Below are 6806 nucleotides of genomic sequence, written 5' to 3'. Positions count from 1 at the left end.
GGTTAACAGTGTACTTACGATAGCCAAAGAGTCAATTCCTGAAAGCAACATCTTGCGAAAAATGTCTGTGGCCTCATTCCCAAAAATATCTGTACGTGAAAATAAACAGCTTATACAGTATGTGAAATTCAGCAGTTTCTGATTTCTACTCTGTAAATTCTGTGGTCCACATTTGTGTAATGTTAGCAAGATGATTTATATTCTGCTCCTTCCCCTAAATTTATTGGTTTTTTTTTAGTTACATTCATCCAGGCTTGCCTCATGAGTGGTCAAGCTCTAACCTGGAGCTGCAGGTGACGTTAGGCCCCTTCATTCACAAGAATTATCGATTTGTTGATCACGATGCAAAAATGTTACCTGCTGCCTTTTGCAAGATGGCAAAAACTCAATCGCTTGCATGTGAAGCACTCTGAACTGCGTATGTGTAAATAATGAGTGGAAAATGAACCCACGCATTCTTACCATGGGCTTAGTTTGGCATATTGAGTGATGCCATTTACAACAACAAAAACAATTGATTATGTATATTTTCGTTTCCATATATGCTATTCACACACTCTGTGTATGACAATTTATCATGAGAGTCAAAAAAGAAAAAAAAAAAAGAAAACTGATTTTTGCATTGCAATGTGAAATGTGATTAGTTAGTTTTATGTGTGTATGTCCACACACAGGAATTTTCAGTGTGTGCATGGCATTTCTAAATCAATTTTCATTACTATAATTTTTAGGTGTGTGTGAATGGGTTGTGTACCAATGGTCCTTGATTATTCTTGTTTTAACCCGTTGAGGACGAGTCCAGAGTATACTCTGGGAAAGTGTCTATGGGAAATACATGTTGTACCAAAATCAGCCCGTCCTCAACAGGTTAAGGAAAATTAAGCAGGGTACTATGGGAAGGCATCTTTGATAAGGCAGTACACCATGTCTATCTCTCAGACATATAGAAACTACCTTTTGAAGGACATACCCTCAAAGACACACACACACACACACACACATAGATGAAAACATTTGTCATTTGAACTTCTGTTGTAAACACCAGTATATGTTGCAAATGTCTGTGGATGTGAAAACTGTAAATAGTTACTGCATTTGTCATTTGGTCAATAAAAAACCTGCATTTCCATGAATGACTTTTGGATTTGACTGTCATTTTGTACAGATTTTAAATTGTCTCTTCTGACGGTAGGGAAGTGTTGTGGATAATCTTACACAGAACCAGACTAAATACAGCCTTAGGGGAAATTTGCGTTCAAACTATAAGTTCAATCCCCCTTGAAAGCTATCAGTGACAGGCCAAAGATTTAAGAGTTGTACCCAATCAAATCATATCATTTATCACGCTATACCACAAGCCACTCATATTACCATATGCCGTCTCAGTTTGGAGTATAACACCTCTTGCATAGTACCTGCTTTTGCAGAGTACGTTACAAAAACAAGAAGGCTCTATTACCTTCAGTAACTTTGCAAGAGGACATGTAATAGAGATAGCATGTATGGCATAATTCTACGGGGTTTAAGTTAAAATGATAACCTGGATTCTATGTATGAAACAGACTTACGAATTGCAACTGATTGACAAATTGCCCTACATCGACGTAAATACGGGCAATTTGTCAGTCAGTTGCATTGAAAACATCTCGACGGAAGAATTTCATGAATTTGAAGACATGAATAGTGATAGATTATTATGCAAGTTTCGTCGTAATTATGATAATCACCATTGTTGCTGCGAGTATAGTATCTTGTATAGTATGTGCATTAGTATATAAATCTCAAAAGGAGTTCATAGAAGCCTGAAGTGTATTATGAAGTAGGTTTTATATTTCACATATTTCATGATCAAACCATATGATTTGCTTGACACCTTTATTTTTTTTTTTTTTTGGGGGGGGGGAGGGGAGAATTAATTTGATTGGGGAAAGGCCTACGAGAGTACAATTTATTTGATATCATGTGCAGTTAACTCTAGTTGATATTTTGATTTGCATAGCTGTTTACAAGAAAAAGAATAGTAATGTGCAATCTGTTAAATGTAAAATCTGAAGGGTTTTCTAATAAGGGCTTACACGTGAAAGCTGGAACCTTTAATTCCGCCCAGAGCCTTTTGATTGAGTCAACATTTAATGTTGGATTATCGTCATCCACCTCAAAATTGGCAGCATCATCTCGGCAGACGACACTGATATATCACAGACAGGGAAGTATCCTAATCACGCGCAGAATGGAGATAAAAATCAGTGAATTCACCAAACAATGCACACACACACACACACACACACACACACACACACAATTGCATGACGACCTCCACATCACACACTGCACTATCACCTTGTAACGAAAATAATTGCACTAAAATACACTTGTTCCACGATCTTTCTTCCAGAATAGTGGTACTATTTTCGCTCTTAATGAATTATAATACATGTTGACATTTAATTTCTAAATTCAGATTGTATGCTCTCATTCCTAAAGAAAGAGGGCTTTGCATAATTATGAAGTTTATAGCTGTCCCCACGGTAGAACTTCAGATCATTGTTGATCTGTGTGACAACCTAAGTATTAAATCTTGATGTATCACAATATATCATTCTGGTAACAGTGCCACTTTGTAACAACAGCCAATGAAGTTTTTATTTCTTTTCTGTGGAATAGATAGTAGTCTAAAGGACAAGTCCACCTTCATATTTATGTGGATTTAGTGAATATAGCAATATTAGTAGAACACGTCAGTGGAAGTTTGGGGAAAATCAGACAATCCATTCAAAAGTTATGAATTTTTAAAGTATCTGCACACTCACTGTTGGATGAGAAGACTAATAGAGTGTATGATGTCACATGCGTACAACGATATAAGGAAAATATAAAGAGAATTTCACAAAATTTTACTTCTTGAAAAAAGTGAACATTTCCTCAACTCATCACTGACGTATGTTAAGGGTAATATTCCCCCTTGCCTTCTGAAAGAGGGAAGTCAAGTGTTCTTTTATTATGTGAGAAAAGTGAAAATATCTTGAATTCTCTTTATATTTTCTTGATATCATTGTACACATGTGACATCACATCAAACTCTTGCTGATGTGTTCTATTAATATTGCTGCATTTACTCAATCCACATGTCTATGAAGGTGAACTTGTCCTTTAAAGACTTGGTCCAAGGGGGGGGGGGGGGGGGGGGGAGAAGGGGAAGAGATAGTGAGAAAAAAAAAAATCAATATTTGTATCCCTAGTGGCTAGCTTTGTCCATAGCCCAAGAAGTTAAGTTTAGCGTTGTTATCCAAAAGCTGATAACCATCTTCACACAAGGGGGCTCTTGAGAGACAGCAGACATTACTTCTTTCACAATGAATGTTTTAGCTCCCACACACAGACTATGTCTGACCTGTACAAAGGAAATGGGCCAACTGTATCGAAAAACAAAACAAGATGAAGCAGAAAGTGAACAAATCAGGCAGAGTAAAAATCAAAGCCAAGCAAAACCAACAATTACTCGTGGAAAGAGGCCTAAATGTTACCTCCATCCCATGGGGGAAAATGGAGATGTTCAAAGGACACACTTTCCTTTTTTATCTGTATAGACAGTTTTACCGTTTAAAAAAAAAAACCAAACAAACAAAAAACAGTTTTTTCGATGCTAATTCAATAAAATCATGTCACAGTTTGGAAGACTAGCAACGATTATTCAACTTTTACACGTGTGTACACTTTTCCGTAAAAGCCTGATAAAGTCACTATCAATTGATTCCTTGTGTTCAAAATCTTAAAAATCACATGACCCCGAGCTTTCCAGACATACATAATTGTCTGCAGTTATTTCAAATAGACCTTTCCCAGAAACAGTGAGATGATTGACACCTTGAAGTTAAGTGCTAGATCCTGTCAAGCTGGAGAAATAGTATAACACACACACTTACACAAATATATATAAATATATATATATATATGAAGGAGAAAATATTTTTATATGTTATCACATATTTTCACATCACATGAAGATTTGTCCACAAATAGAAAACAGTGGAAGCTTTGTAATGTTTTATCATTTTATAACAATTTAATGAGTATGCAAAAGTTGTGCATCTGCAAATAATTTACAAACAATGATTTGTGTCCAAATTTTGTAACATCAGCTGTAACTAACATTGAAAAGAAGTCAATCTTGTCACCATAAACAATTCACTTCCCTGCAAACATGATTCCATTTTCCTTGGGCCAGTCAATTATGAAATCCTGTAAAAGGGATAACCTCTCTGCTTTCTACAGCGATCATTAACGAGCTTCCTGAAAATGCATTTAAAGGTTCGCATTTTGACACACAGATCTTCTGTAACATAGTAGAATGACAGAACATTATTTTTCTACTCTGTAGAGTTGTCAACACAAAGGCACACATAAATGTCAACAAAATAATGAAATTAGACTGACCAACTGGTGACAGATTCTAGCACATACTTTTTAATTTATTACAGTGTATTAACTTATTTAGCTGATTTGTAGGAATTATTTCTGTTATCTTTCAAGCCAGTTGATTTTTGTATGAAAAAGTATATACAAGTTCAGTACTTTGTTATGAAAACAACATCGCATAATCCATGTAATTATATATAAGGTACGAGATCTGTTATCTTATCACTATTTTACATACTGTACTCCAATTCCCTTGCCCTACAGGCAGTACGTATCACACAAATAATTAAGCACAATGATTACATGTATGGCAAAGACCATGTGTAAGTATAAATATATGTCTGACCAATTTCTGCAGCAAAGGAATGCATGAATCAAACTACATCATACAGAATATTCAATATAGCACCCCTCAGAAAGCATAATGTCTAGAAGACTGTGAACCGATATATATTTACATTAGGAGGTAATTCAAACATACAGATCTAAGAAACTATATTATATAAAAGAAAAACCAAGATCATGTGGATGTCACCCGGCCCCACCACAATTTATATACATGTGTATAATATATATATAAGAATGGCTTAAAGGTGCCATGTAATTTCATTGCATACTCCTTACATCATTACTGGATATGTGACATTTAGGTTTTTGACCTGACCCACGACCTTTGAACTCATGACTTACAGTCTTTAAAACACAGGAACGCAATTTTTCTCAAGTTAGAATGCTAGCAAGAAAAGATGTACATGGATATACCAACAGATATCCATTATTCCAACACAAACCACATTGATTGTGACAGATATGAAAGTAACTAAAATTTTAATGACAGCATGAATGAAAACAGTCATTATTTGGGAAGTGAATCAGTTCTTCACTAATCTGCAAAAGTAAGTTAAAAAAATTTTCAGTAAGAGTAAGTTCATTGTTGATGAAATTACTAGCTATCAAACAGTTTTACCCATATATAAGAGTAACAAAAATAGCTACCATTTAACCCGTTGCGGATGAATCCCCAGTATATTCGGGCACGTGTTTATGGGAAATGCATGTTGTAGCAAAATCAAACAGTCCTCAACTGGTTAACCCGTTGAGGACGGTTTGATTTTGCTACAACACGTATTTCCCATAGATGCTTGCCCGAGTATACTCGGGATTCGTCCTCAACGGGTTAATGTCATTTTATCTCTTTCAATTTGATGCTCAAATTCAGGTGGATATTGTTCTCTTGGTGGTGCGTGTTTACTGGGCAACATGTTCATTTCTTGAGAAGCTCCCGCAGATCTATCTTGCTCATCCGTTCACCTGTTTGTTGACCAACAAAAAAAGAGAGATGGGGGGGGGGGGCAGAGTTGATTACTTTGTTCTGATGATTTATATAAACATGCATAACATTTTGTTAAGTTCAGTTTAATTTAATTTCCATTGGAGTATGCACAAAAGTTGCTTTACAATGTATTTGTGAAATCAAACTTAACATGAGTCACAGATACATCATGATAAAATGAGGTAACAGCCAGACCTATTTGATGTTTTGGTTTTAACTTCTGTCATTCTATAATTGGTTTAATTTTAGGCTACTCCTTTCATCAAAAGCCAACATGAACTTGGTCTGGAATACTGCCCTTTGAAAGAACTACCATCAATGTTTGGTGTGCAACTATATCTATATATTTTTAAATCAAGCATTTGTTGAAATAATTCCAGTCAAAAGTCAAACTCACAGAATGCATATGTAGATATAAGATATGATTCCATCAAATAACAAAGACAGGCTATGTTAAATGAATTATCATACAACTGATTTGAACTCATTGATAGTCCTACAATATCTGTAATGCCTCTGACGCACATTGACTGATTCAAAAGTCATGATGGATCCGAGAACAAACCACTGATGTCAGGATTTCTATGAGACAGCTTAAAACAAGTCTGCCACTTTCTTTACTACTGATTTCTGCCATTTCTCTGAAAATAGAAGAAGCATTATTCTGTTTTGTGGTCGATGTAAACACCAATATGTGAAAATATTCTGTCTATACAAGATGTGAGTTATGTAATCTCATTAAGGTTTAACAGGGAAGATCAAGCTAAAACCAACCTAAGAATCTCCTTGGTCTGAAATGAACCACATCCTCATAATTGATGGTGTACTTGAATATTTCCTGCTTCCAAAGCAAATATACGACCCCTGGGACAGCACTAGGTAAATAGGCTAGGAGTCGCCTCAAATAGCTTCTTCAGACAACTATACAGAACTTGTTACCTGTTTGATGCTAATCAACATAATTTTGTGCATCTGAAAGGATACTAGGCATTGATGACCACATTTCTCAAGTCATTCTTTTTTTTTTTTTAATTCTCTGATTTATTTATTATCTTTC

The 6806-nt window shown here is 35.4% G+C and overlaps 1 long non-coding RNA gene across 1 annotated transcript in view; it reads right to left on the bottom strand.

The window, feature by feature from the left end:
• Positions 1 to 5590: 5590 nt before the first annotated feature.
• The window catches only part of LOC140227490 (uncharacterized), a 32114-nt gene continuing 30898 nt past the window's right edge, over positions 5591 to 6806 (bottom strand). The window contains exon 3 of the long non-coding RNA XR_011901053.1: positions 5591 to 5727. This is a non-coding gene — a long non-coding RNA (uncharacterized lncRNA). The remainder of the gene's footprint in view (positions 5728 to 6806) is intronic.

Source organism: Diadema setosum, chromosome 4, assembly GCF_964275005.1.
Source record: "Diadema setosum chromosome 4, eeDiaSeto1, whole genome shotgun sequence".
NCBI classification, from domain to species: domain Eukaryota; kingdom Metazoa; phylum Echinodermata; class Echinoidea; order Diadematoida; family Diadematidae; genus Diadema; species Diadema setosum.
Note: the sequence above shows the minus strand (reverse complement) of the source record. Positions and strands in the feature narration are given on the sequence as shown.